Source organism: Cuculus canorus, chromosome 7 (assembly GCF_017976375.1).
Source record: "Cuculus canorus isolate bCucCan1 chromosome 7, bCucCan1.pri, whole genome shotgun sequence".
Classification (NCBI taxonomy): domain Eukaryota; kingdom Metazoa; phylum Chordata; class Aves; order Cuculiformes; family Cuculidae; genus Cuculus; species Cuculus canorus.
Window position 1 is genome coordinate 28,368,984 of NC_071407.1, and position 20,438 is coordinate 28,389,421.

Genomic DNA, 20,438 nt, shown 5'->3' on the forward strand with positions numbered 1-20,438 from the left:
CATGCGCTTTTCCTCAGTGCAACATTTCTCACCACAGAATGAGTTGTTTTTTGTTTTTTTTTTTAGTGAGAAAGTGTAAAAGACTGCAAGGGTCAGCAGGTTTGCATTCTAAAAGTGTCAAAAAAGGAGGTTTCCTCCCACCCAAAATGATGCAGAGGACAGACAAAAAAAAAGTCAGGAAGGTGAAATCTTCATCTTGTAGTTCAGAAATGGGGTATGAAGTGAGTAAGAGCTGTATAAAGCCATTTGGGAAGTCGTCACAGAAATACAGGCTGCCCGAGTCTCAGCCTGGTTTGGAGGGCCTGTGTGTGCTTGCTTGCACAGGAGGCTGTGTTCTTCTAGAAAGCAAAATAGAAATTCTTTCTGCCTTGTGGCTGCTACCAGAGGTGATGTAGGCTGTTCAGTAGCAGAGGCTGTATTTGTGGTGTGAATTTTCTGAGGGATTAAAAAAAAAAAGGCAGAACTCTAGCTGCTGGTTATAAGTGCCTGGGAGCGCCTGATGCAGGGGTAAGTGCAGCCCAGTCAGAGGGGGGCCACGGCAGCAGAAACTACCTCAGCAGCGTAATTATGCAAAATAGCCCACGTGCTATTTACAGCGTGTGGAAATAATCTATTAACCTTCAGAGATACTAATGGTAATTATCTAAGGTGCTGTTATAGGAAATATTTGAAGTGCTTCAGTCAATGTTGTCTGACTGCCAGATACCTTAGAAAGGGCAAGAAAGGAAAATTATAGAATAGGATCATAGAATGGTTTGGGTTGGAATGGACCTTAAAGATCGCCCAGTTCCAACCCCCCTGCCATGGGCTGGGACACCTCCTACTGGATCAGGCAGCTCAAAGCCCCATCCAACCTGGCCTTGAACGCCTCCAGGGATGGGGCAGCCACAGCTTCTCTGGGCAACCTGGGCTACGGCCTCACCGCCCTCATAGGAAAATATTTCTTCTTAATATCCAATCTAAATCTCCCCTCTTTCAGCTTAAAGCTGTTACCGCTCATCCTATCCCTGCACTCCCTGATGAAGAGCCCTCCTCAGCTTTCCTGTAGCCGCTTTCCATACTGGAATGATTCTATAAGGTTTCCGCAGAGCCTTTGCTTCTCCAGACTGAACAACCTCAATTCTGTCAGCCTGTCCTCATATGGGAGGTGCTCCAGCCCTCTCATAATCTTCGTGGCCTCCTCTGGACTCGTTCCAACAGATAGTATTTTTCTCTTGCTTTCTGGAGATTCCAAAATTGGTTTTCAGTGTAGGACTGGTGTATCAAATAAGTTTCTTTTGCATCGGTGTAAAGGAGAGTCACTGTTTTTTCATTTCTCCCCTTGGTTCTGCAGTTCTTACAGCCTAAACATTCCTCCACCTTCCTCTTCTTCAATGCTGTTGGCATTTGGTTGTGAAATCACTTTGGCCACGCAAGGAGCTGCTTTTTTTCCCACTATTTTTTGTATGCTATTTACGTGATGAGTAATCTGTCCTGGGACCATGGTCATAGGAATTTATCTTCAATTTGAATCACCAGTCTTTCTAGTACATCAGGCTAACGTATGTCAAAGGATACTGTCTCACACTTAGCCTTTGTGTTGTTCTTTAGCTTCCTTAGAGCCTGTTTGGATCCTTGCACCCTTTAAAGGCAAGAGCCTCTGGGGCATAAGTGGCCTTTGGTGCTCCCGTTCCATTCAGGAGGCAGTGCCACAGTTTGTATGTGGTCCGTTCACCTGCTCTCAGGAAGCTTTAAAGCCTTCTGCTTTGTGAGAAACACTTTTCTAGTCCATCTCCTATCACAACACCAACAGTCCATGGTAGAACCAGTCCTTGGATTCTCCTCTTGAGCTTTCCCACTGCCCTGTTTGCAGGACCCAGAGAGAGAGAGAGGCTGTGCAGTCCCCAAATGGTGCATGGACAGCATAGAATCGTAGGATGTTTTGAGTTTGAAGGGACCTTAAAGATCATCCTTCTGGAGCTTTGTGTGGAAGTTCTGGTTGAGGCAGGAGGCACTGTAGTGAGACAACTTTCAGGCCTTGCATAACATGCTCCATTGCACCAAACCAATCTAGGTAGCTCTGTCATAACAGTATTTGAAAGAACAGTCCTGCGCTCACGCAGAGAACAAGATTAGGCGTGGAAGAGATACAACCTCTTAGTCTTGTAGAACTTTAAGTTACCTGTTGCTATGCTGGGGTCTTTTTCCAAGGAAGGGTGACAAAAGTATAAAAGGAAAACAATAAATACCCATTAAGGAATGGTAATTTGGGTACTAACTTTTGCTACTCACTTTTATTTAAAGTGTATAGGAAAAGATAAGATAAGCTGTTATTTTGTCTTCATAGCTATTTTAATCTGAATTAAGAACATTTATCATTTTTCTTCCTGGTGGAGAAAAACCTCTAGATTCATGTGTATTTAAATGCTCCTTAATTACTGATGTATTGTAAGCTATCAAGTAAATAGTGAACGCAGGGTTTTATGTTAGGGGAGGCAGTTGCAAGCAGTGGAAGCTGGGATAATCTGTCTCGTCAAGGCCTGTTTGCAGAGTAACTCATAGGTACACTTGTCAACAAACATAACCATTCAGACCTCCTGAACAGAAGTAATCCCCACTGATATTTGGAGCTGTTATGGTCATATGTCAGGACCTACCTGGATGTTTTCCAAGCCACATTTTATATAACTGAAGAGGTTGGGAGCAGCAGTAGATATAGATGTGCGAAGTTACCATGGCGCAATATACTGTTTATAAGGAGATGACTGTAAGTGCAGTTCTGTAGAAGAGGATTTACTGTGCTCCCTTTTGAAACATAATTATTTTATTGGAAAATCAAATGTTTGTGGGAGTCTTTAGGAGGTGAAAAAAGAAAGGTTTTGATTAACATAGAAGTATAGATATGGAATGTATATATTTTATAAAGTATAATTTAATGTTCGATTAAGTTGCAGTGATCTGGTGATAAATGCCTTCCCTGAGGGCTGTTGGTAGGAAGGTGTAAGCTTGATGTGAATTGTTGGTTTGTATGAAGCCAAGCGATGTGGTGGTGGTGTGGTGGTGTGCACTGGGATAGTGTTTTGCTGCTGGGGATTTGCCTGTAAGGAGGGAGCAAAGCTCTTAGTCTAGTTTTGTTATTCACTTGGTTGCACATGCTTCTCTTGAAAAGAACTGAACTCTGGTGCCTTGGAAAAACCTAAACTGTTTCTACCGATTTTAGCCAAAGAGCAAACTTGTATCTAGCTGGATGGGAGGTAAGTACATTGATGGAGAGGATAATTGCACTGTTGTGCCATCCTCTCTAGGTCCATGCTTTCTTTTCTTAACCATGTCAGAGAAACTAAGGCAGAAAATACAGGTGAAGCAGGAAAGGAAAAGAGGGAATGTGGTAAGGGGACGTGGATCCAGATGTGAAACTCCAAGGGAACAGTGAGCAGATGAAATAGAATGAATGAGGAGTGGTGATGGCAAAGACTGCAGACTTTCTTTTTACTGAAGAGTAGTGGAGAAAGGTCTGGTTTCCTAGTTTTCACTCCCTGTCTCCACAATGACTATAGCTATGACTGTGCAGAAGGACTGACATTCTCCAAGGTGCTCTATGACCTGTCTTCTGTAGCTGCTGCTTGGTAAAGATAGATATTCCTGGCAGATTCAGGAGCCTGGAACCCATGTCGATAGCTGCTGTATTTGATAACTGTTTGGTGCTTCTGAGCCTGTGCAACTGCGGATGGACTTTCAGCTGTACTCTGAAGCCTCAAGTGAGACCACCTAATGTCTCAGAGCTGCTGTCCCAGTCCAGCTGAGTCCCCAGAGCCCCTGCTTGCCAGGTTCCAATTCCATCTTTTGTAGCAAAGGACTGACTATTAGACAGCCAGTCTGACACATGGAAAAGTAGGATCCTTTTTTCTTAAAGAACAGTATCTGCAGAATTTCAGGTAAGAAAAATCTGAAGTATGCCCTAAATAGTTCCTTGCAGGACTACATCGCCTTTCTATTGAATTTTCAGAGTTTTGAAAAAACAAACTCTTGCATGTTAAAAGGTGAGCATAAGTGGCTGATCCTTATGTGTTGCTTTGGGCTTGCTGCTTTTACCAGTTTCCCTGTCTCTGGCAGTCCTTGTGCTCCGTGTGAGTGCTGCAAGTTATTTTTGTGTTGTGTGGTGTGTTGGCAAACTCTGCAGTGGAGTGAGACCGACAGTGCCAGTACAGCAGCTCCCAGTGAAGCTCTATTTGCATTCCTTGTAGAGTGCTACTGCTGCCTCTGCAGGATTCAATTCCCTTTCTATTTTTATATGATTTTCCAGGGCTGTAGTTAATATTAACTGACAGGGCCAGCTGAGAATCTTGGGATTTCCTATTACAGATAATTAAGGAAAATACTAATTCATGCGCAGACAGATGCCTTGTGGTAAATTGCCCTGCATGAATATCATTGCCTTCACTGCTAATTCTGTTTCCCACTGATGAGTTATTCTGTTTTCTAGTATAAGGTGCTAGAGCAGGTAGCAGGTCTTCCAGCAAGCAGACATGTAAAGAAAGCTGCAGAGAAGCTCCAATTATTTTTTTTTTTTCTCAATTGTTGCTTTTTTCAGCCAGTTGTCCTAAATTGTTCTGTATCTGGAATACATGAGAGCTTGCATTTTATGCTTTCTTAATGGGGCCTGGGGACAGATCCAGGAGGGGGACTGACATTCACCAAGAACTTTTTCCAGTTCACAAATTGGTGTAAGGTTCCATATTAGGTTAGAATCAAGCTTCTTGTTTTGTTTGAAAGAGACACTGCCCTCAGGGAGCAAGCAGCAAGAGCAGGCAGCTCTGCAAAGCAGGCAAGCCAGCAGCTGGGGACGATGGTGGGCCACGTGGAGGAGAAGGCCTTGCCAGTCCCACAAGATTTTTACAGGAAGAGGAGAGCAGGGCCAGTGGCAGTAACCAGGGGTGACCATGGTCATCATTAGACAAATCTATAGCGATAAGGCACGTCCAAAGTCTAATGAGAAAGCTGAGTAAAGGTTTGCATCAGCAAGGCAGGTTACACACAGTGAGGCTTACTTATGACATGGCTCAAGATTAGAGGCTGCACTTGAGATCTGCTCAGCCAGCCCAATGTGAGGATCTGAACTCAAATGCAGGTTGAAGTGGAGGAAGCCCTGATGAAGCCTCTCACAGATGTTGCACAGGAGCCTGACCCAGCATTGTGGCTGGCCCTGAGCACAAGGCACTCGGTCGCAGAGCCTGGTGGTGCACTCACACAGCAGTGGGAAACTACTCTAGGCTCGCCCTGTTCTTGAGCTGTGTCCTAGGCAGGAGGCAGGACACTGGGTCAGAGGGCTCTACAGTCTGATATAGGGCAGTAATGGTAATGTTTTAAACTTTTCTGGCCTCAGAAAAATCTGTATTTGGGCAAAGAAGAACAGGATTTCAAAATTCATCTGAATGAGCTGCCTCGGGCTGTGCAGGTTTGCAGTGCTAATACTTTTGTAAAATAGTATTTCCTTATTAGTTATCAGCATAAACATATAACCGAGTCTTCGAACAAGCAGGTAGCTGTGTTCAGAAGCACAAAGCTGGCCTCTTTAACATCTTGTGGAATAGATCTCTTTCCTGGGAGACTGGCTGTTTATCTTGTCAATGGAAAGATCTGATAGTTTAATCTCTGTTCTCTAGGAAGGAACGTGCTGGAGTCTCCCGACTCATAACTTATCAACAAGCAGAAGGGGAAATGTTGGTTATAACATGTCTGAGTACAATGAAACGTGAACAGAGATGAAGATCTGTGCTTGCCTTTCACCTTCTCAAGTGTCTCCTGGCAGAGGGATACGAGAGCATCTTCACTGGAGTCACACCAGTTTGCTCTCATCTGCCCACACTGGGTACCACAGGGACGCTGTGGCAGGTCTGGCTTTTCCAGCCCTCTACCTGATGAAGAGCTGGTTCGAGTGTGCAGACTTGGGCCGCCAACACCCTGCCTGCAGTGCAGGTGTGGCCCCCAACCAAGTCAGCAGAGTTACTACTTTGGGGGGAAAAAAGACTTTTCAGTTGTAAACTGATCAAACTTCATCTGGAGTCAAGGAAACACAAAAGTGTGGCATGAAACAGATCAGAGGTTACACTTCAAACTCATTTAACCAGAAGCTGTTCATTTGTTTGAATTTTGAAGTCCAGTTCTTTTGCATCCAAGTATATATTTGAGGGCACTTTGGATGAATCGAAGCTGCTAGCAGCCATGCTTAGCATTAACTTTCTTGTGCTGTAGAGAAAAATACAGACTAAGTTCCTGGGGTTTAGTGTGAAAGACAGGAAATCAGTACAAATAAACAGGGCATAAATTCAATATAGCTTGAACCTACTTATTTGAGGTTGTTGAGTGCCTTTTAAGACAACAGACTGTTGCAGCAACTTGCTTTTCTAGCCTTGTTGTGCCTCTGCTTTTATCTAATTTTGTAAGTTTGTACCTCAGCATTGTCAACCCTGCTCATAGTCTTACTGAGACCTATTAAATGAACAATATTTTACCAAGCTTTGTTTCCAAGACCCTTAAAAAAACCTGAAGACTAGGGTTTCCTATTAACTAGTGGCAGAACAAAGGCAATCCACACGCCTCCAATTTGCTACTAATTCTTCATCTCCTGTCCCTTGGAATACTGCAGAAGCAATGTCTAAATGCGCAGACTTTTTCTATTGATCTGAATAACCCAGTGAGTGTTGAGATTTGTATTTTCTGTTCATGCACTGCAGCCATCCTAACCTATGGTGCAGGCATTACAGAGAACAAGGTATTGTGGGCTCTAATTTAACCAGCTAATATTACAGAGAGCTGACATTAATATATTTTTATGTAGAGGTATTGCTGTGTGTATATATATGATGCCATTTTCAAAAAGCACATGGATCACTTGGCACTTGCTTGGATAGGTAGTTTATCATAGAATCATAAAATAGTCCTCATGAGACCTCCTCAGGAGGCCTCTCATTCAACCTCAAAGTAGTGTCAGCTGTAAGGTTATACCTGATTGCTCAAGGCTTTATCCAGTTAGGGCTTGCAAACCTTCAAGAAGTGGACCGGGCAGCCTTTCTGCACAATGTGTTCCCCTGCCTGCCAAAAAGGTTTTTCTGTATCTACAGCTGGAATTTCTCTTGTTATTACAATTAAAATCATATTTTAAAGCAGGTATGTTGGTCTGTAGTTCAGCTGTTTAATTGCGAGTAATGGCAGATGCAAGACACAACACTGAGAACCAGTGTGGGCCACAGGTGAAGCGGTGCTGAGGGAGACAGAGGCTGATGTCTGGAAAATCCATGCCCTAGTAGGGATACAGAGGCCCTGCTCATGTGGTTCTTGATTGCACATGTTGTTCAGTGTATGTAACTCAGCCAGAGCAGAGGTTGTTACGGAAGCAGTGCCGTGACACCAGAAGTACCCCAAAGTAAGAGATGTGTTTGTAAAAGTTGTACTGACTGGGTCTTCCATACGTTGTTTTCCTAACAAGTTTTGCACATCTTCCTCCCCTGCAGTCTAGGCATGATTCCTGTCTGTGTCTGCTGCTGCTCATATCTTTGTGGAGGAGCAAACCCAGCATGAAATGGATGTGCTCTTCTTTCATTGCTGCCTAAAAGGTTCTTAATATCAGCCCTGGAACAGAGCAGTCTTGTTGCCTCCCTTCTGCAGCTGCATGACAAATCTACCTTTAAGCATGCAGCTTCAGGAAGACAGCACAGCATCTGTTCACATAAAAGATAGCTTTTGGCTTGCCTTTTTTTGAAATAATAAGAAATTTAAACTGCTGGGTTTAAATGGGAACTTAGAAACAGGTGACTTGCACTCCCCTCATTTGCCAAGAAAAGCTTCCCACTTATCTTTGACAAAGGAGTGGATGGATTATACTCAATTTCAATTAAATGTTTTCACTCCACATGTGGATAAATTAACATCTAATTTACAAAAAGCTTTAATCCTGGTATAATAATTATATCCTATTATGTGAATCTCTGTTTAGTCAAGGTGTGAATACAAAGTCTCTGATTTTTACCGGCTGGTTCTTTCTGCATGCATCTCTTTCTATATGCATTTGCTTGTCACCATGACAACTTCTTATCAGTTTGTCTGACCATGTGCACTTCAGAGAAGCTACAGTTAACCCAGGGCCTGAATGCCGACTACCAAGGAGTAACATCTGAGCAGCTGATTTCCGTGGGCTCATGCAAAGTTCTGCTCTGCTGAAGCCTGATGCATCTGTGTGTGCAAGTTTAAGAACAAAGAACTACATTATTTCACCAGATCTTCAAGCTGTAACATACTGCTTCTTTTCCAATATCTTTTCATTCTAATTACACACACAGGTTTGTAAAGCAAATATTATGGACATATTTGTAAAATCAAAGTTTTAACTATGACTTAACAGATTTATAGCCTGACTTACAAAAATGTGTCTACATTTCCTTTAGCAATTATTCTCTCTATAGCCTAGCTGAGACGATTTTATTATTGAGTACTGGGATCAGCACTTAATTGGCAAGTATTCTGCTGCAGAACTAAGCTGTCTCACACCTGTCTCTGTTTGCTCTCCAGTAACCTAGAAAATGCTCCTGCCTGTGCAAGTCTGCCTCATCTGCTCTATCAGGAGCAATTATTTGATGTAAACTTTGGGACTCAGAAGATCTATGCGTTCTTTGATCTGAGATTGCTGGGCTGATACTTTGAGCTGTGCTGATTTGCGTTGCAGGGTGGGTGCTCATTGCCATGCTTTTTCTCCACTCCGTACAGCAGTTGGGTTGTCTTGGGAGAGTTTGCACTGGAAACTGGCAGACTTTACCAAAATAGGCTTTTGGACAGGAAGCTTCAGTTCCTTGATTTCCAGAATGAAGAGCTGAAAAATGTCTTTGGGCCATGATTCTATGAGGCTTTGTTCAGCCGTATCTTGAAGTGCCTCAACATTAAGAGGTGAAACTGAGACAACGCTATGCCTGCTAGAGGTGTTAAGGGTAGTTTCCTAATGAAATGGGAATGACTAGACCTCTGTCAGTGATGTGTATTGCCAATTGTTTGGCAAGGCTGTGGTTTAAAACCCTTGCATGTGTTATTTCCTTGTCAACCTCAGAAGAAAACGCTCGATCACAAACTGTCTTAAACAGAAATACTCCTGCCCGTGCACTGAAGTAGCTTATGCAGGCGGAGCCTGATGTTAGATGGAGAGATTATTCTGCTGCACAGAGCAGTAGTACTGCTTTTGCTTATTGCATTGATTCTGCTCGTCCCAGCTGGTAGCCGCTGTGCCTTTAAATGCCCATCATGCATATTACATCCATTTTCGGTATGTAGAACTTTGCATCATGTTTGATTTTTTTTTTTTTTTTTGAGATATTGTTGTTAACTTGAAAGATGCACAGAAATATTCTTTTCTTAAACAAAATACCTCAGGTATCTGAAAAGCAAATTGGTTTCCCTTGGCTGCATTATCTGATCAGAAAGGCATGTAGAAATATCACAACTATAACTATTTCCACCAGAGAAAATGCTGCTTGTTCCAGTTTTTGCTAAAAGGCCACTGAAAATATCTTATCTGGATGATGGTCCTGGAGATGGGCTATTCCTTCTGGTTTTGCCAGTGAAATAGTCTTTCAGGAGGAGCTCTCTAGACCTCATCAACATAAAATCTCACAGTAATAGGATAAGAAAGTTGACTTTTGTATTACCTGCCAGAAAAAAAGAGGGCACAAAATACTTAACAGAAGGAGAAGAAAAAATACAAAAGAAGACTCCCAACTGTCTCTTATGGAGTTTATTGGTATTTATTCTTTTACAAGTGCTTGCTGAAGTTATGTTCAGAAATATCCATATGACTTACGAGACTGAGCTGGGACAAACCAGTTCAGCACTACAAGAAGCAGGGATTTGTCAGAAGCAAACCCATGATCTCAGCTGGTTATGCCACCAATGAGATTTTAACTATTGGAATCCATGCTAAAATGCATATGGTTGAAAGCAAAGAAAGATGTATTAAATTGTTTACTTTTTGGCTACAGTTATATTAATGAAATTACTAAGAAAATCATTGGAGGCATGTCCCAGAGTGCTCTAGTGACTCAGAAGTCCACTGAACCATTTTAATGCCAACAGCAAAATGTACGACTTGACAATATCTTTAGAATGATAAAAATGCAGTTCCAAGTAGTTAATAATCAGATGGAGTCAAAATCCTATTTTGAAAGATAAGCAAGAAATGTTTCATTAACTGTAACACCAAATTATAACACAGCTCTTAGCCTGAGCTGCCAAAAGAAATGTGTTAGTGATGCTAAGGGCAGGTGCATTAATTAACACTTTACATGTTCACGAAATGTTTGGTAACTTCTATATTTACCAGTAGATGTCACTGGAGCCCAGCAGAGAGCTGTCATTACTTTAAAACATCTTTCCTGCCTAAACAAACTTTTATTTCATAAACGAACAGTATTTGTACACATTGACATACATCCAATAAAAATGAAGAACTGCAAGCAATGCTCTTTCAAATATGTTTCTTCCTATCTCAGCTGCTGAGAACAGTTAGTGGGTAATTCCATGGACTGAGAAAGACTTCTGATTATTTTTTTTCTGTGCAGCATGTCTGACTCTAGCCCAAGCCGGTAATGACCAAAGGGATTATGCAATGCAAAGGTGAAGCCAGTTAGCAGTGCCTCTATGATTACTCAGCCCTTGCCTAATTTTCTGTTTTGGAGGGCAGAAGGATATGGAAAATCAAGCCAAAATCCCCAAATCTGCAATCTCTTTGGCACGTGTGCTGAAAATTACGGAGAGTCTGGGAACCGAATGGGACAGGATCTGTCAGCCACGGAGCAGCTCTCTGCCAGACCGAGATAGCATTTAGGGAGGAAAACTAGCAGAAGCTAAACTTTTGGTGTCTGTAGGTACCTGCCCCTGGAAATAAGCTGTATGGCCTTACTAATGTCAGATGTGTTTTTCCTCCAGTCTGAAGTTTCAGTCACTTCTAAATAATACAAAGAATCTATATGATAAATCATTAGTTTTATGCACTCATACTGTATTTTATGGATGTTTCTCTGAAGATCTGGACCTTCCTTCCTGTATCTTGCATTAAGAGAGACAGCAGCGTGCTGAACAAGCACGGGATTGTGCTGAAGTAGAGCATAGAATGATTTCTTCTATTTTGATGAAGTGTCGTTCTTGTCTGCTGTGTGTTTGCTAGATGGGTGATCAGCAAAGTGATTTTGATTGAAAAGAGCTTTCAGGTACTTTCAGGTATTTGCCATCTGGAAGGCACCAAAAGCACAAAGCAGTCACCTGTGGTTACCACATTATGTTCTGGCCACTGGATATCAGATATCGAGAGGTAAAAGGGGGGTTAGGCTGGTTTTCCCCCAGCTAAGGTAAAAGGTTTATTCTTTATGAAAACTGCCAGGGAGGTGTTTTAAGCGAGTTGAAACAGTCTTAGTTTGAGCTGAAGCTCAATGCATTCAATACTTTCCTCCAACCTCTTTAATATGTTTACCAAGAAATGACAGTGCTACGCAGTAAGCGTTTGTCTCAGCAATTCAAGGTCACAAATCCAGTATAAAACAATAGCACAAGGAGACTGCTGTGGTCTGCTATATTATTAGGATAATAATGTGCTTTAGGACAGTGAATGCACTGTCTGTCCCATTGCCTTCACGTGTGGCTACATCCAGTAACGAGTAGTTTGTTTGATATGTCTGAAGAACCAGTCAATATCCAGGTTGGTTTTAGCCTTTTGTAGCTCCTTTAAAATACATTTCTGATGTGCTCTGCCACCCCTCGTTAACAGGCTCTCTGGTGCGTGCTGTAGGATGATCTTTGGCCATTTCACAGAACATGGTTACATTGCACGCAGCGAACCTTGTTAAACACAGAGAGGATTGCACACGGGTGTAATGTACAGCCCTGGATGTGCCAGGGTCTTGTGCAACAGGCAGAACACATTGCAGCCTTCTTCGTGGCGCTGCACTGTAAGTTGAATAAAGGTGAAAGTAATTTGTTCAGGGCTGCGTTCTGGCAGGAAAGTAATGAAGTCACTAACTGATATTGTGTTACCTCCTCCCTCCCCAGGAGGAAATCTTAATTGAATTATTTTTTTTTTTAAAAAAAATCATTTTATGAGTATGTTTTCCTCGCTAGGACATTCATTCTGCTGTGACATTCAGGGACACGTCCATCCAGTCCTCATTAGTCCCACAAGGTTTAGTTATCTGTGGATTTTCTTTTCCAGTTGTAGTTTATGTTGCTGTTCTTTGTATCCTCACCCAACCCTCAAAGTGCACACGTACTGGTCTTGGTGCAGCGGTTTAGTTGTTTTTGACCCGATATTGCTGTGGTTTAATGCTTTGTAACTGCTGTGGAAGTGCTTAGTTACTGGCCAGTTTTTAACCTTTTTAAAAGGTAGAAACAAGTACTTGGGAAATACAAGGTGAAAACAAAAATCTTGTAAATGAAAACGCAAAAGGGAACTGAGAGATTATAGCATCTGCATGTAAGAGAGACACACAAACCTAATAATCAAAAAGAAGAGGACAAAGGTACATAATGTGTAAATGTTGGTCATGTACATGCCTTATTTAACTGCTGAGGGAAGCAAATGAGCGAAATAAGCAACAGGAATGGCTGCTACCCTATTGTCAGAGGAGGAATAGAAGAGGAAAACAACAGTCTGACCAATGACATCTGTAAAAGAACAAGTTAAAACACCAGTTGCTTGTTGCATCCCCATGTTTTGTTTCCCCAACAGGCGTTTTGGTATCTTTCCTTGAGGGCTGTCCCCACTAAGACAGACATAAATTCAATAATAATGTAAACCAACAAGTTCTTAAAAGAAGTATTCCAAAAGAAACTTTAGGGAGAGGAATAGGTTGGTTTTGAATGTAGTCCTCCTGTAAGGCTGCAACTGATCTCAGTCATTTGAGAGAGTCAGCCCCTTTTTATCCCGTAACAAACCAATGGAAACTTTACCTGACCAAAGAACCTAGGCTTTCCTTGCTGCCTTTAAAGTTAGGCTGCATCCTCACTGCAAATGAGTTTTTTCTTCCTGAAACATTGTGGTGCGTTTTAAAATCGTGGGAAACAGCACGGGTGGTTACTTTCTCAGCAGAGCTTGCTGAGATAAACTGCATGGCAGAATAAAGTTCTAATCTTGACAATTAACAACAAGGTGAAATCTACTTTGTGCTTTTCCCACTCCTATTTCACCACAGGTTTTTCCAGTAGACTTGCAGGCTGATCAGCTGGGGAAAGAACCTGCACAGCCAAACACTGGGAATTTAGCCGTAGGTGAGTGACTACTGTTGGTTCATCGAGTAAAACTAGTCTTTCCAGAGGCTTTTACATTGGAGAGAGGATGCTGCCTCTCACATGATTTCAACAGATGGGTATGCAGGCCAAAGAGAAGGCAGCGGAGCACAACTGTTTCTGCTGGCTGCCTGGGTCTGATTCAGTCATGCCGTGATCCAGGAGCTCTTTTTTTATCACCTAGAACTGGCCCGTTGCTGCACTCCTATAACCGTTCCTTGTTTCTGTTCAGTGGTGCTTGTTTTAACCTTTCTGTTACTACACTTAATGCCTTGGTTTCACCATCTCATATGAGTAGGCAGCTAGTCTGATGCAAATACTGAAAAACATGATTCAAAACTGAATAAAGATCCCTTATTTGAATGCCCTTCAGTCTTTCTTCTCAAGGTTCCATGTCAGAAATAAGCTGTATGCTATCCTTTGGGAATACCTCACTAAGAAAAGACGTATGCTTGACAGAAATCACACTTCCCTGTACACTGGGCTGCAGGTTTTCGTTCCCTCCCAGCCCTGCCCGTTCTGTTTCATGGTCTGCTCTGATCCAGCCGCTGCAGGTCCCTGTGCAACCCAGGCGTTCTCACCCACTCCCATGCTGCTGGCGGTGGTGTTGCTGAACTTCCTTGGAGCATGTATTAGTGATATTAGTGTATAAAAGTACTAATTCCAGAGCTGTTTCAGAGAGGTTGCCTGAAGCCTGGTAATTAGTTACTTCATGTGCTTCTTTACCCTCCCTTTGTCTTTGCTATGCACATAGCAAGGGGGAAATTTTAGCCTGAGATGGCAAAGCCTTGAGTGCTCTTGCCCATACATGCCCTGTGACACCTGAAGGACAGGAACGGGAGGAAACTGACATTTTGGAAAGAAAAAGCAAAACACTCTGAAATGTTTAGCATTTTAGTTGGCACTGATTAGGGTGTGAAAGCACTGCAGCAGCTGTGAGTGCAGCAAGAGCAGCAGGACATCCTCTTCTCCCTTATCCCTTCCCTCCTGGAGAACAGGTGAGGTAGGAAGTACTATAGGAAGCTAGAAAGAACTTGGAAGACAAACAGTGACTAGGTTGAGACACAAGAGAAAGGGGAAGATGTGAAGAAGATGATGCTGGGTGGATGGAGAGGCTACTGGCTCTCATGGTTCTGAAAGTCTGGACGTGAGAAAAGCCTTCCTGTGAGTGATGGTTTGTTTCCTGGGCAGTGGGTTATTGAGCTTGCTCCTCATCTGTGGGGAAAAAAAAGCAGAGCCTGGATGCCTTATGCTGTTAAGTCTTGTACTTGGTATAAAGGACACCTAGTGCTACAGTTCTCTCAAATTCTCTTTGAAGCCCCATTTTAAGTTGATCCTACTCTCAAATGCTACATTTTGTCTACAAGGCAGCACTAAAAAAATCTTCCTGGCACCTTCTGGAAGCATATGACTGCCTTCATCTCCCCCAAGAGTGCATAGAAACTGAATGGGAAACACCTCATTTTCTTACTGCATTGCTTCTGTTTTCTTTTGGGGGAGGCTGAGTTTAAAATGTTTTAATGGCTGCCTCGAGACTGAATTGCATGGAAGGCTCCTTGCTAGGCTACAGCTCATTTTGAAAAGTCTGGTTTGTTCCCCTCGCAGAGATCTTGGCAGAGAAGCTCAACAAGAGAACTGGGAGAGTTCTAGAGTGTATTCAAATAACTGTTCTTCTGTCTTGCTTGTATGTTCTTCCTACTGTTATACTTTTATCTCCCTTATCTCCAGCTTGATACATTTCAGCTCTGTTTTCAGTGCTTTCTGACTTTACTGTAGATAGTAAAGATGTTAGTTTCCCCTTGCAGGGGAGATACTAAAAAATGCAAAGGGAAAGCTGTAGGACTCACTTTGGCTTTCCCAGAAAAGTTTTTAAGATGTTAAAGCTAAAGTTATGTGGCTGCTTACCTCCCACTGCTGTTCTCATGGAGGCAAATACCAGACCAGAGTAATTTTTGTGCTGCTGCTTTATGAAGTGTTTTGTGTGGTTGGGTTCTGCTTTGCCTTTTCATGAAGGGAGATGGCAACTACTAGTAATAGAATTCCAAAAAGGTGGAAGATGTCTGTTGATTTCCATCCTCTTTGAGAATTAAACTCACCTAACTGCCTTTCGGCTTTTATTTGCACTCTCAGTACTTGCATATTTGAGGTAAACCAGATGAAAACGGAAATACCAGCGCTTACCATGTTAATTGCCAAGCTTACTAAGTTACAAGGTGTGAAATTTTCAAAAGTATCTGAAGATGCAGGAAAAATTGGCCCATCTCTGCTGTTCTTGAACATAACAACATTTGTTTTCCATCATCATCTAAGGAAAAGGTTTTATTATACCTACAGGATTCCACTGATACCCAGGATAGGATAGGCAACACATAAATGAGTTTAATTTCTCCACTGTTAGTCATGTGAAATTCCATCATGCCCATGAATCTGCAGTGGTTTAGATGACTGTGTGTGGGAACTCTACAAAGACTGAGGATACTGTTGGCAGCAGGAAGCTAGCCCGGTGGGTGCAGGGCGTGTAAGAGCTTTCAGGTGACATCCAGTTACTACCACTGTATTGCAAAATTGCAAAAGCTCATTATGAGTCCCCGAGACAGTAATCTGGAGAATCCTAACTCTCTCAGCCTGTCCTCAGAGCAGAGGTGCTCCAGCCCTAGCGTCATCTTCATGGCCTCCTCTGGACCCATTCCAACAGCTTCATATCCTTATGTTGGGGATTCCAGAACTGGACATGGGACTCCCAGGGGGGTCTCACAAAGCAGAGGGGAGGAATCGGGTGCTCTTGCAAGGCTGAGAGAATTGGGGTTGTTCAGCCTGGAGAAGAGAAGGCTCCAGGGAGACCTTAGAGCAGCTTTCCAGTACTGAAAGGGCTACAGGAAAGCCGGGGAGGGACTGTTTACAAGGGCATGGAGTGGTAGCACAAGGGGGAATGGCTTTAAATTGGAAGGGGCAGGACCTTGCACTTGGCCTTGTTGAACCTTATGAGGTTTGCACAGACCCCCTTTTTTTCATTTGACCTCAGCTCTGCCCACCTGGCCCCGCAGCTCTCAGAACCAGAGAATCATAGAATAGTTTGGGTTGGAAGGGACCTTAGAGATCATCTAGATCCAACTCCCCAGCCATGGGCAAGGACACCTCTGTGAGAAACATTTATTCACTGGTAAAATATTGAAAAGGACAAAGTCTTCAAAGCAAAGACAATAATATTTTTATTTTACAATTCAGCGCTGAATTGAATGCCCTTCTAAAAAAAAGGCATAACATCTTACAAAAGCAGTGGGTATATATAACTAGTTTTAGATAAAGAATCATGTAAATCCTCAAAGAATGTTCATTCTTTGTTTTAGATTATCCAACCATGTCTGGAGACTCCCTTCAGGAGGTTGTGAGAAGGAGGTTGTGGAGAGGAGGGAGCTGGGCTCTTCTCCCAAGTGACAGGTGATAGGACAAGGGGGAATGGCCTCAGGCTGTGCCAGGGGAGGGTCAGGCTGGGTATCAGGAAAAAAAAAATTCACAGAAAGGGTCACTGGGCACTGTCAGAGGCTGCCCAGGGAGGGGGTGGAGTCACCATCCCTGGAGGTGTTTAAAACATGGGTAGATGGGGTGCTCAGGGACATTGTTTAGTGGCAGATAGGAACGGTTGGACTCGATGATCCTGGAGGTCTTTTCCAACCTGGTGATTCTATGATTCCTGTAGCCCCTTCAGGTACTGGAAGCTGCTCTAAGGTCTCCTCAGAACCTTCTCTTCTCCAGGCTGAACAACCCCAACTTTCTCTGTCTGTCCTCGTATGGGAGCTGATCCAGCCCTCTGATAATCTTTGTAGCCTTTATCTGGACCCGTTCCAACAGCTCCATCTCCTTCTTATGTTGAGGATTCCAGAACTGGAGAAGACGCCCCCTCCCCTCAAATCCCGACCACGTGCCTCGGACTACATCTCCCAGCATGCCTCGCGCGGGGCGCGCCGGAAGTGGCCGGGCCTTGGCGCGCGCAGGCGCGGCGGTGGCCGCGCGGCCGGTTGAGTAAAGCGCGCGGCGATTGGCTGCGGGGCGGCAGCGGCGGCGCGGGACGCGCAGGGACGGAAGAAGGAGCGGGGGCAAATGGCGGAGAGATGGTCCCGGGCCCCGTCCCGAGAGCGGCGATAATCCCGGCGCGGAGGAAGCGGCGCCGGAGGAGGTGGCGCCGGGGGACCTAACGCTCCCCCCCGCGATTCGCCGCGGCCGAAGGGCGGAGCGCAGCCGCCACCGACGATTCGGCGCGGCCGGAGCCGCCGCGCCCGCAGCGCCCGGGCCCGCGCCCGCCGCCCGCCGCACCGACCCGAGGTGGGTAACGGGCGGGGTGGGACCGGCCGGGGCCGGCGGCTGCTGCTGCCTTCGGCGGGGGAGGGGGAACGGGACCGTGTGCGGCCTGCGCGGCGGGCGGGGCCCGGGCCCTGCCGGTGGCCCCGGGGCCGGGCTGCCCCGCTCGGGCGGGGGCTCGGCTCTCCCTATACGGTCGGTTCGGCCCCGCCGTGCACCGAGGGCTCGGCTCTCCCCATACCGGCGGTTCGGCCCCGCCGTGCACCGGGGGCTCGGCTCTCCCTATACCGAGAGCTCTGCTTTCCCTGCCCTCGGGACTCAGCCCCGCTCGCACCGCGGTTCGGCCCTTTCCCGCACTGCGGGGAGCTGTCCCCGCGTCCCGGGGCTCGGCCCCTCCGTCCCGGGGTGCTGCCCCGCTTGCAAAGGGGTTCGGCCCTTCCGTGCACCGGGGCTTCGACTCCGCCTGTACGGGGGCTCGGCCGCCCCCTCGCTTGCAGAGGGGCTTAGATTCTGCCTGTACCGGCGGGGTTGGCTCCCTCGTAGAGGGGCTTGGCCCCTCCGTGCACCGGGGACTTGACCCTTCTGTACCAGGGCTTCGGCTTCTCTCCACCGGGGGCTCGGCTCCGCCGTCCCGGGGCTCGGTCTCTCTCTACCGGGGGGCTCGGCCGCTCCGTGCACCAGGGCTCGTTCTCTCTGCACCGGGGGCTCGGCTCCGCCGTCCCGGGGCTCGGTCTCTCCGTACCGAGGTCTCGGCCCCGCCTGCCCCGGGGGGGGGGTGGTGTCCCCCCTACCCCGCCATGGGGCTGCGCGGCGGGAGGGGGCCGGGGTGGGAAGGGAAGTGACATCAGTCCCGGCGGGGTGACCCGGTGCCGCCGCCCCCCGCCGCGGGGGGGAGGCAGAGGAGCTGTCACCGCGGGATTTCGTCAGCCGCCTCTGCCCGCGTTATGTAAGGGGAGCGGAGCCGGAGCGGCCGGGATGGCGGCCGGGGGCTGCGGGCGGAGCGGCGGGCAGGGCTGCGGGCCGGGGGCGCCTTCCCGCTGCAGCCACCGCAGCGCGATGCGGGAGAGAGCGGCGGGCACTGCCAGCAGAGAGACGTCGGCCAAGTTCTTGATTTCGCACTGAGTGCAAAGCCAGGGAGGATTGTAAGTAAAGGGTAAAAATCCTGCTGTGTCGGTGTTGTCGTGTAAGGAAGCACAGCTGTACTTCCCCATCTTTAAACTCGATCTCAGATAGGAGTTTATAGCGTACTTTATTTTTTATATATTGTTTTCCTGTTATTTGTCTTGAGCAGCCTGGTCCAGTGGGAGGTGTCCCTGCCTGTGGCAGGGGGGATTGGAACTCAGTGATCTTTAAGGTCCCTTCCAACCCGAAACATTCTGTGATTCTGTAATTATAACATGTTTACATCATTTTGAATATTTATTTGAGTTCATAGAATCACTGAATGGTTTGGGTTGGAGGGGACCTTAAAGCCCATCCAGTTCCAAGCCCCATACCATAGGCAGGGACACCTTCCACTGGATCAGATTGCTCAAAGCCCCATCCAACCTGACCCCAAACAGTTCCAAGGGTGGGGCATCCGCAGCTCTTCTGGGTGACCTGTGCCAGTGCCTCACCACCCTCACAGTTTGAATCAAAACTTCTTATGAAACAATCTGAATTTTTAAACTCATGAATAGGAATGTGTCGACTGAGGAGCTCTGCTTTCTGGAAATGAAGCCCACTTGACTATCAGAATCTTCTCTTCAAAACTGCAAATCACAGGCCACTGTTAAAATTTGCAGTTATTTCTGCAGGCATGGAAAATGTGCTGTTGGAAATACTTACTCGAGTCAAGGTTTAGGGGAGGAAAGTGTGTTGGTGGGAGTGGAGTAATTTTATTGATCTTTGTTCTGTAAGAGTTGTGTAGAAACTGAAATATTAATATTTCACTTTAGTTTCTGTAGCTTTAAACACTAGACTTTCTGGTGCAAAAAAATTTGATTACTGCATATAAGTCTTTGTGTGCATCAGCAACACTAAGCTTGTAAGTTGAATTTGTTTTCCTGTTTGTTTTGTGAAGTATTTGGGGACGTTTTAGTTTCACTCTTGGATAGAAAAACGGAAATTAGAGCCGCTTACAGAAGAGCGAAAAAAGGCAGTAGTTTGGTAATGATGTGTTTGGAGCACCATGGAGTAGGCTAGTGGTGCTCTGGGGAAAAAGAGAGTGGGGGTGGCGTTAGAGGGTAACATCTACCAAGAGCAGCCAGAAGCAGAACCGTGTTTCAGAGCACAAGTCTGGTCAGTAGATAAGCACTTGCCTTTGCCCTCCGTCTCCCAAACCGCTAGAGAGAAGTGCGTTTCCCAAAGCAAAATTCTTCTGCATCTTCTGCATTGTAGCACCGTCTGTGGAGTAAACTCCTCAAGTTCCAGTTGGATGCTTTTAATTTGTTTAAAATTTAGCTCAAGAGTAGATGACCCAGTTTGTATGGTAAATGGAGGTTGGCCTGGTCTGATAAAAGACGACTCTTCTTAGTGAGGCGGTGTCGCTGCAGCAACATTTCCAAAAGCCAGGCTGGCAGTTTAGGCTGAAGCTGTAGCCTAGCACTTCACATTGGGAAGCTGTGAGTGTCAAGGTGGAAACTAAACGATGGAAGAAAGTGTGTCACGTTCAAGGGTAATAAGAAGAATTGTCTCGAGCAAGTAGTTCACGTGCTAAGTTTAATAACAATGATTTTAAGCCCTTTTTTCATGTACTTTACTGTATACAAAGGCAGTTGACACTTTAAAAGTTTAATTTCCTTGGTTCTGGAGCTTAAATAACTAAAATTCCTCCCTGCTTTTTTTTGAACAGGCTTCTCTTCAATATG

The 20,438-nt window shown here is 45.3% G+C and overlaps 1 protein-coding gene across 3 annotated transcripts in view; it reads left to right on the forward strand.

The window, feature by feature from the left end:
• The first annotated feature begins 17,375 nt into the window (after positions 1–17,375).
• WAPL (WAPL cohesin release factor) overlaps positions 17,376–20,438 on the forward strand; it is a 68,418-nt gene continuing 65,355 nt past the window's right edge. For 2 of the 3 annotated variants that reach the window (XM_054071308.1, XM_054071310.1), the window contains exon 1: positions 17,376–17,613. The gene's annotated coding sequence lies outside the window, so the exon portion shown is untranslated. Of the gene's footprint in view, positions 17,614–18,532; positions 18,732–20,438 lie in introns of those variants that run through there. The other variant, XM_054071309.1, reaches the window with a different exon arrangement.